Here is a 10,354-nt window from a genome sequence, read left to right on the forward strand (position 1 = left end):
TGAAGACCTGTGCACTTCCTTGGAGTTGTTCAACTTGGCAACCAAGTGCGCCAGGGCTGAAGAAGGGCGTCTCTCCCTCCTCGAGCTGCCTGCCGTAGACCCAGAAGAGAAGAAGCCCAAGGCCAAGGATGTGAAGCACAAGGGGGCTGCCGTGCTCGCGGCAGAACCAGACACCAAGCGGGGCAGAGATCAGCCCAAATCTTCCAAGGGCAGTCGGTACTGTGTGTACCACGACCTCCACACCCACAACACCAACGAATGTCAAGAGCTCCGAGCCGTGCGAGAAGGAAGGATCGGCTGTCGCCCCGACCGCGGTGACCGGGGCTACAGTCGAGGAGGAGGAAGGAACACAGGACACTGGGAAGACCGTTGCCCGCGCCAAGGGTGGCGCAATCGACCTCGCGAGGATCGCTGGCAAGACCCGCCTTGCGAGGGAGACTGGAGGGATCAGCCTCGCGAGGATCGCCCGCAAGGCAACATAGGCCTCCCTCCACTGCCCCCGCAGCCAAGGAGAAACGAGGACCGCCATCAGGACAAGGGGGCTGGGGGCTTCCAGGAGCCGCGCGCGGTTGCCTGCATCCTGGGCGGGGCTCAAGCCCCAGCCTCTCAACGCATCTTCAAGTAGTTCGCCGCGAAGTGAATGCAGTCCTCCCCAAGCTCGAAGCCACGCGCCCTCTCAGGTGGTCGGCATGCGCCATCACGTTCAGCTCAGCAGATCCACTCAAGTGTGCGGCCACAGCCGGAGTCCTCCCGATGCTTTGTTCCCCAATCATCAGCAACGTGGTGGTCACCAGGACCCTCATCGATGGCGGGGCAGGGCTCAACGTCCTGTCCGTGGAAACATTCAACAATCTCCAAGTGCCCTACAACCAGCTTCAGCCAACCAAGCCTTTCTCCGGAGTCACCGACGGCTCCACGGTCCTGATTGGGCAGGTCCGCCTCCCTGTCACCTTCGGGGCACGCGACAACTACCACACCGAGCTCATTGACTTCGACGTCGCTCACATTCGCCTACCGTACAATGCCATCCTTGGGTACCCAGCGCTGGCCAAGTTCATGGCCGTAACTCACCACAGCTACAACGTCCTCAAGATGCCAGGAAGTGGCAGAGTCATCACGGTGCCCTGTGAAGAGAAGGACGTGGTGTGTTCCCTGGAACGAGCCTTTCAGGCCGCATCACTGGAAGACCCGGATTGCGGAAGCAGGAGGCTTCCCGAGACCGCCCCCAAGAAGAAGAAGACATTGTCCGGCCCGACCCCTCAGGAGGCAGGCCCCTCAGGGCCCGCGCCTGCCCAGGGGAACCTCCTTCCATCACATAGGAAAGCGCGCCCAGCGCCCTCCTCAGGCAGGGCTCGGGGGCTCTCCCCTGGAGGGCCACCGACCTAGCTAAGGTCATGAGGGAGGCGCTTGGGCACCACATGGAGGCGTGTTTCGAAGCATGTTTCCCTCAAGAAGGAGTAAGGCAAGGAGAGCCAGACCCTCAGGAGTTCGTCAGCAAGGCCATTCAGGAGCTACAAGAGTCAAGAGTCATGAAAGGCGGCCGCCGCCTACCAGCTGTGGCTCCCCATCCAGGCGAGGATGGTGGGCTGCGCGTCTGCATCGACATAACAGGGCTCAATCGAGTCGCCTCTTTGGAGCGCCTCTGGCCCTCGCGAGTGGGGCGCTGCGAAGGTCCACCCCACAGCTACGTTCGCATGCCTTACGGCTTGCCGAACGCGGCTGCCACGTACCAGTGCCTCATGAGGGGTATCATGGAGGCTCAAGAGGCCAGGCGTTCCGCAGCCCTGGCGGAGATGGAGATGGTCCGCGAAGAGCCACCAGCATCTCCGGAGCCTCCCGAGGCCCCTGGGCCTGGGGGCTCGTGAGGATCGGCTTCCGCAGCCCACCGAGTCTGCTACACCAACACTCCTTCGTCCTCAACATCATCAGTTGCCCGCTCAACTGACGCCAACTGATGGAGCCGCTCCCAAACGGCACGACGCTTGCGCATGGGTCCGTCCCTGCAACGCCGACAAACCTGAATGGCTGAGCTCTGGCCGCGGCAGCCCCGCATGGCGCCACCTCGTCAAGCCTTCAGTGCCTCATCGCCCCCCCGAAGCAACGGCCAGGCCGAGCGAGCCAACGCAGAGGTCCTGAGGGGCCTCAAGACCAGGACGTTCAAGAAGAAGCTGGAGGCCTGCGGCAGAGGTTGGTACGACGAGCTTCAGTCCGTCTTGTGGTCCATCCGCACAACCGCGACCAAACCGACTGGAGAGACCCCGTTCTTCCTGGTCTACGGAGCTGAAGCGGTCCTCCCTCACGAGGTCAGATGTCGCTCCACGCGGGTCCTGGCGTTCGACGAGGCGCAGCAGGACACCATGCGGAGGATGGACCTCGTGCTGGGGGAGGAACGTCGCCGAGAAGCCGCTCTGCGAGCGGCGAGGTACCAACAAGCGCTGCGACGATATCACTGCCGCAACATCCGCCCCAGAACTCTCGAGGTAGGAGACCTCGTGCTCAGGCGGGTTCTCTCCAGGGAGGGACTGCACAAGCTCTCTCCCATGTGGGAGGGCCCGTTCAAGGTTGTTCATGTTTCCAGGCCCGGCTCCGCGCGCTTGGAGACTCAGGAGGGGGTGCCGGTCCAGAACGCATGGAACATCCAGCACCTCCAGAGGTTCTACCCCTAAAAAGGCCCAGAGCCTGTGAAGAAGGCGAATGCCTGTGAAGATTATCCTTTTTGGAAAAGGCCCAGAGCCTGTGAAGAAGGCGAATGCCTGTGAAGCTGTCGCGTTTTGGAAAAGGCCCAGAGCCTGTGAAGAAGGCGAATGCCTGTGAAGCTGTCGCGTTTTGGAAAAGGCCCAGAGCCTGTGAAGAAGGCGAATGCCTGTGAAGCTATCGCGTTTTGGAAAAGGCCCGGAGCCTGTGAAGAAGGCGAATGCCTGTGAAGCTGTCGCATTTTGGAAAAGGCCCAGAGCCTGTGAAGAAGGCGAATGCCTGTGAAGCTGTCGCGTTTTGGAAAAGGCCCGGAGCCTGTGAAGAGGGCAAATGCCCATGAAGCCTGCTTCCCCCAAGAAAGGCCCGGAGCCTGTGAAGAAGGCCAACGCCTGTGAAGCTCGCCACCCGTGACACTCTCACGTAATAATGAGTTGGGGATGTACACGCCCCGAAGTCTCAAGAGCGCCGGCCTTAGGCCCTGGGGCTCCCTCCCACGCCCAGTGGCAACACTTAGCTCCGCGCTGGTGAGAAGACGTCGAAGACTAGATTAGGTGCCGGACGCGGCTTTTTCATTTGCTTTCTGCAGTTGGCTTGTTCATTCTCATTCGAAGTTTTATTGAAGCTGTTGCCGTCTTTGGCTTGTGGTTCTTCGACTTTTCACTCTCCTGCCTCGATTTCTCTTATGCAAGGCCTCGCGAGGGGGGCAGCCGAGCGCCCTCGCGAGTGTTCCTGTCCTAGTCGTTCAAAGGTTTCGTGACCCGGGTCCATTACAGGAGCACCCCTCCTGTCCGTGCCCCACGGGCACTGCGACACAAACACAGGGCCTGGTCGGTCGCCCCCCCACGGCTGGGGCCGGGAACTATCCACGCGCGGGCACGTAGCCGGAAGGCACGGTAACGGAAGCAAAGCGATGATTAACAGCAATAACCCAAACACGCCCCCCCAGGGCTCCACGCTACTGTCTTTTTACATAGGAAAAAGGAAAAGAAAGAACAAATCAGGCGCAGCTCGCCTCACACCGGCCTGCAGGGAAAAATCGAGCTGCCTCCGGGGCTCAGGCAAACTCCCTCTCGCGCTTCACCAAGGCGCGACGGCGGGTAGACACGCTACCAGCTCCCAAGCAGGTACGAAGGCCTGGAGGCTGACCGCGGCCACCGCTAGAAGAGTCGCTGCCTAAAGAAGAACCAGTGAAGCTTGGGGAACCCTGAGCGTCGCCAATCACGCGAGCGCTGTCCTCTCCATCATCGCCGGGGCTGGGTTCCCGGCCGCGGTCATTGTCCTCAGGGCAACACCCTGCGCAGCGACCATCTTCCCCAAACACCCTCACGTAGAGGGTGGCATCACCGTCAAACTTGAAGTGCAGGGTGCACCGACGGCTCAGGCCACGCGCTCGGGCAAACGTCTGCCAACCGCGGGTCAAGGCCAGGCTCCCGGCTACGGAGACCTCCAGTGAAGCCCATGAGGCCTGGCTGCAGCAGCCTTCTGCCTGAAGCCAGAGGCCGCCCGGGGCGCCGGCTGGGAGCTCGCCGAGGAGGAAGCGAGGAAGTTGAAGCCAGGTGCTAGTCGGCTCCGCCGACCACACAACGAACTCCAGCAGCACCTCTGTAGCGCGAAAGCGCGGCCTAGGGGAACGCGTGACTGAAGCGCGCCCCCGGCCGCAGCAGTCCGCCCGTCAGCATGCTGGAAATCGTCTCCACGGCCGCGGGGAGCTGCCGTGGTGGCCACAGGATGTTTGCAAGGGCGCCCTCGGCCGCGCTTGGGCGGGGGAGAGGCAGGCTCAACCTGGCGAGCCTTCCCCTTCTCTGCGGCCGAGAACCTCCTCGACGGGGCCATGAAGAAGAAGGAGAAGCGAGGGGGGATGAACTAGAAGGGCGCGCGCCGATCCGTACTTATAGCTGGCAAGGGCCAACCGTCGGCCCCCACGATCACAGGTAATCATGACCCGCTTTGCATGCAGGGACTTGTCCAATACGCGCAGTTGCCGAGGCGCCATGGGGAAGTGGAGACGCCTACGTCCAATCAACCGCCATGCGGCACCCAAGGCCGCAGGCTGTTAGGGCCCGTGGCGCTTCGCTCTTGCCCTTTCGCCTCCCTGCACGGCCAAGTCCGGACGCGCCTTGGGCCCAGGGGCTACTATCGGCGTTCTGGGAACGGGGGTCCCCAGACTTGCCTGCCTGTGGCCTGCGGCATGGCTCGAGGGGGGCCCAGCACGGCCCATCTTCATCAACACATACCCAAGACCCTCACGAGGGGCCAAGCCTCGTGGGGCGGACGACACGGAGCTTCCTCAGGCACGGCCTCATCAGGCTGGCTCGCGAGGAGGCGGAGAGATCAAGGCGGGGTACCTCACGAGGTGCCCGTGACGCATGCCATGACGACCAAAGGCGCCAGGCGGGCGCCAGCCACGCAGTGTCCTCCTTTCCTCTTTGGTGCAAAGGGAGCAAGCGCAGGCGAGAGCATCAAGCAAAGGCACCTGTTTCGGTGCAACGAGACCAAGACCAGTCCAACAGCAGGGAGGAAGTCATTGTGGAGCCCAAGCCAGCGTCACCACCAGAGCCTTTGGCAGGCGAGGACCAACTTTAGTCAGGATAAGTGTACCAGATGCTCCCCTTCAAAATGGCCAATTGTTGGCGCCCTTCCCGCTCAATATTCAGGAAGAGGCCCAGGGCCTTTGCCTATAAATAGGACTAGCCACCCACAGGGTAGAGGGGAGATCACAGATCGGAGATCGGATCGAAATCAGAGAGAGAATCGAGAAGAGAGAGAGAGAAGGGTGACTGAACTCCTCCTAGCAGTTCATCCCCCCAGCCAAGAACAGACCCTCGCGAGGCTGTTCTTCCTCGTATTGCTCATCATCATCAGCCCAAGAGGCAATCCACCACACCACACACTGGAGTAGGGTATTACACCACTACGGTGGCCCGAACCAGTATAAACCCTGTGTCTCTTGTGCTGTTCTTTCCATAGCTTAGATCTTAGCGAGGCGGAGGGGTGCAGGTAGGTAGAAGGCGAAATCTCCGCGCGCACCCCAGTGTTCGAACCTCAAGGGTCTGCCGGAACCCGAAATCTGACAGTATCTCCTTTCTTACCACTTCTTTCATTTTAGGATCCAGCCGGCGTTGATGATCACGAACTGGTTTAGCATCTTCTTCCAAATTAATTTTATGTTGACATAGAGTGGGACTAATGCCCCTAAGATCATCAAGAGTATACCCAATAGCAGCATGGTGCTTCTTCAGAGTTTTCAATAATCTCTCTTCTTCATGTTCTGAAAGGTTAGCACTAATAATAACACAATATATCTTTTTCTCAACAAGATAAGCATATTTAAGAGTATCAGGTAACAGTTTAAGCTCAAACACGGGATCACCCTTGGGTGGAGGAGGATCCCCTAGGATTTCAACAGGTAAATTGTTTTTCAGAATAGGCTCCTGCTTAAAGAATACTTCATCTAATTCCCTTCTTTCATTCATAAACATATCATTTTCATGGTCTAGCAAGTATTGTTCTAAAGGATCACTAGGAGGTACGACAATAGAAGCAAGACCAATAATTTCATCCTTACTAGGTAATTCTTCTTCACGGTGTTGTATACTAAATTTAGAAAAATTAAATTCATGAGGCATATCATCTAGACCGATAGTAACAACATCTCTTTTGCAATCTATGGTAGCATTAACGGTATTTAAGAAGGGTCTACCAAATATAATGGGACAAAAGCTATCTTGTGGGGAACCAAGAACAAGAAAATCAGCAGGATATTTAGTTTTCCCACACAAGACTTCAACATCTCTAACAATTCCCATTGGTGAAATAGTATCTATATTGGCAAGTTTAATTGTAACATCAATATCTTCTAACTCAACAGGTGCAATATCATGCATAATTTCTCTATAAAGGCTAATAGGTATTGCACTAGCACTGGCACCCATATCACATAAGCCATGATAACAATGATCTCCTATTTTAACAGAAATAACAGGCATGCCTACCACAGGTCTAGGTTTATCTTTATCATGGGGTTTAGCAATTCTTGTAGTTTCATTACAGAAATAAATAACATGCCCATCTATATTATCAGACAAGAGATCTTTAACAATAGCAATATTAGGTTCAACTTTAACTTGCTCAGGAGGTGTATATGTTTTAATATTGCTTTTACGAACCACAATTGAAGCTTTAGCATGATCCTTTATCCTAACAGGGAAAGGTGGTTTCTCAACATAAGAAGTGGGAACAATAGGATCATTATAAGTGATAGTATTTTCTTCAACTTTAATAGGTGCAGCTACTTTTACTTCTGTGGGAGGATGATATTTAAACCACTTCTCCTTGGGGAGACCAACATAAGCAGCAAAAGATTCACAGAAAGAAGCTACTATCTCAGAGTCAAGTCCATATTTAGTGCTAAATTTACGAAAAATATCGGTATCCATAAAAGATTTAACACAATCAAAACTAGGTGTCATACCTGACTCCTTACCATTGTCAAGGTCCCAATCTTCAGAGTTGCGTTTAATTCTTTCCAATAAATCCCATTTGAATTCAATAGTCTTCATCATAAAAGAGCCAGTACAAGAAGTATCAAGCATGGTGCGATTGTTACCAGAAAGCCGAGCATAAAAAATTTGAATAATCATTTCTCTTGAGAGCTCATAATTGGGGCATGAATATAACATTGATTTAAGCCTCCCCCAAGCTTGAGCGATGCTTTCTCCTTCGCAAGGCCAAAAATTATATATATAATTGCGATCACGATGAACAAGATGCATAGGATAAAACTTCTGATGAAATTCCAATTTCAATCGTTTGTAATTCCAAGACCTCATATCATCACATAGCCTATACCATGTCGATGCATCTCCCCTCAAAGATAAGGGGAATACCTTCTTCTTAACAACATCTCCGGGTACACCTGCAAGCTTAAATAATCCACAAACTTGATCCACATATATCAGATGTTCATCAGGATGTTTTGTTCCATCTCCTAAAAAAGGATTAGCTAGCAGTTTTTCTATCATACCCGAAGGAACTTCAAAGCAAGCATTTTCATTTTCATTTCCATTTTCAGTAGGTTCAGTAGGTTGAGGATTAACTCTTTGCTCTACTGGTCGGGGTGAAGATACCCCGAACAAGCCCCTCAGAGGATTACTTTCCATGATAACAAGTGATAGTAAATTTCAGCACACTATGTAAATTTTTCCTTACCAAATTCCACCTAACAAAGGCGCTTCACTCCCCAGCAACGGCGCCAGAAAAGAGTCTTGATGACCCACGAGTATAGTGGATCTATCGTAGTCCTTTCGATAAGTAAGAGTGTCGAACCCAATGAGGAGCAGAAGGAAATGATAAGCAGTTTCCGGTAAGGTATTCTCTGCAAGTACTGAAATAAGTGGTAACGGATAGTTTTGTCATAAGATAATTTGTAACGAGCAACAAGTAACAAAAGTAAATAAGGTGCAGCAAGACGGCCCAATCCTTTTTGTAGCAAAGGACAAGCCTGGACAAACTCTTATATGATGTAAAGCGCTCCCGAGGACACATGGGAATATCGTCAAGCTAGTTTTCATCACGTTCATATGATTCGCGTTCGGTACTTTGATAATTTGGTATGTGGGTGGACCGGTGCTTGGGTGCTGCCCTTACTTGGACAAGCATCCCACTTATGATTAACCTCTATTGCAAGAATCCGCAAATACAACAAAAGTATTAAGGTAAACCTAACCATAGCATGAAACATATGGATCCAAATCAGTCCCTTACGAAGCAACGCATAAACTAGGGTTTAAGCTTCTGTCACTATAGCAACCCATCATCTACTTATTACTTCCCATTGCCTTCCTCTAGGCCCAAATAATGGTGAAGTGTCATGTAGTCGACGTTCACGTAACACCACTAGAGGAGAGATAACATACATCTCATCAAAATATCGAACGAATACCAAATTCACATGACTACTAATAGCAAGACTTCTCCCATGTCCCCAGGAACAAAAGTAACTACTCACAAAGCATAGACATGTTCATAATCAGAGGGGTATTAATATGCATATAGGATCTGAACATATGATCTTCCACCAATTAAACTAACTAGCATCAACTACAAGGAGTAATTAACACTACTAGCAACCTACTAGCACCAATCCCGGACTTGGAGATAAGAACTGGATACAAGAGATGAACTAGGGTTTTGAGATGAGATGGTGCTGATGAAGATGTTAATGGAGATTACCCTCTCCTGATGAGAGGAGTGTTTGTGATGATGATGGCAATGATTTCCCCCTCCGGGAGGGAAGTTTATCCGGCAGAACAGCTCCGCCAGAGCCCTAGATTGGTTCCGCCTCGTGGCGGCGGAGTTTCATCTGAGAAGATGGCTTATGATTTTTTCCCATCGAAAGACTCCATATAGCAGAAGATGGCCACCGGAGGGCCACCAGGGGGCCCACGAGGTAGGGGGCGCGCCCAAGGGGGTAGGGTGCGCCCCCCACCCTCGTGGGTAGGGTGTGGCCCCCCTGGTGAAGTTCTTGCGCTCAGTATTTTTTATATATTTGGAAAACATCTTCCGTGAAGTTTCAGGACTTTTGGAGCTGTGCAGAATATGTCTCTAATATTTGCTCCCTTTCCAGCCCAGAATCCCAGCTGCCGGCATTCTCCCTCTTTATGTAAACCTTGTAAAATAAGAGAGAATAGGCATAAGTATTGTGACATAATGTGTAATAATAGCCCATAATGCAATAAATATTGATATAAAAGCATGATGCAAAATGGACGTGTCATCGGCTGCCGGGGCTCTTCGTCCTCGTCCTCACTTTGTGATCCCTTTTCTTTGTTTTTGACATTTAACTTGCCAAGCTGTTTGAAAACCCAACAGTCTCTGTTGGTGTGATTGGCTTGTTTATCTGGGGTACCATGTATCTGGCATGGACGATCGAGTATGCGATCCAGGCTGGATGGTCCCTCACTATTCCTTTTGTAGGGCTTCTTTCGCTGGCCGGACTTGGAGCCGCTGAATCCGGCATTAACGGTGGTGTCATCGATGTTGTCGCCATTGCTTCAGCGTTTGTGTTTGTTGCGCCGGAGCCTGCCGGAACTGTTCTTGGCCTCGGAGGGGCCTATCTCGCTGGCTGTGTTTTTGCCACGAGCCAGCCAGCTGTCCTCACCCGCGCAAAAGCAGGTCATGAGTGCCGTAAGGGCTGCCATGGACTTCGGCTTTTCTTGGCCGAGGTGGCGTGCTAGCCATTCGTCACGGATGCTGTGTTTAAAGGCCGCTAGGGCTTCATCATCCAGACAGTCAACGATCTAGTTCTTTTTGGTTAGGAACCTAGTCCAGAATTTTCTGGCTGATTCTCCAGGTTGTTGAACTATGTGGCTTAAGTCATCGGCATCGGGTCGCCGGACATATGTACCTTGGAAGTTGTCAAGGAAGGCCTCTTCCAGGTCCTCCCAGCTGTCGATGGAATTCTTGGGCAGGCTATTCAGCCAGTGTCTAGCTGGCCCTTTGAGTTTCAGTGGGAGGTATTTGATGGTGTGGAGGTCGTCTCCACGGGCCATGTGGATGTGGAGAATAAAGTCCTCAATCCATACTGCGGGGTTGGTTGTTCCGTCATATGATTCAATATTGACGGGCTTGAACCCCTCGGGGAATTTGTGATCCAGCACCT

Source organism: Triticum aestivum, chromosome 3A (genome assembly GCF_018294505.1).
Source record: "Triticum aestivum cultivar Chinese Spring chromosome 3A, IWGSC CS RefSeq v2.1, whole genome shotgun sequence".
NCBI lineage: Eukaryota > Viridiplantae > Streptophyta > Magnoliopsida > Poales > Poaceae > Triticum > Triticum aestivum.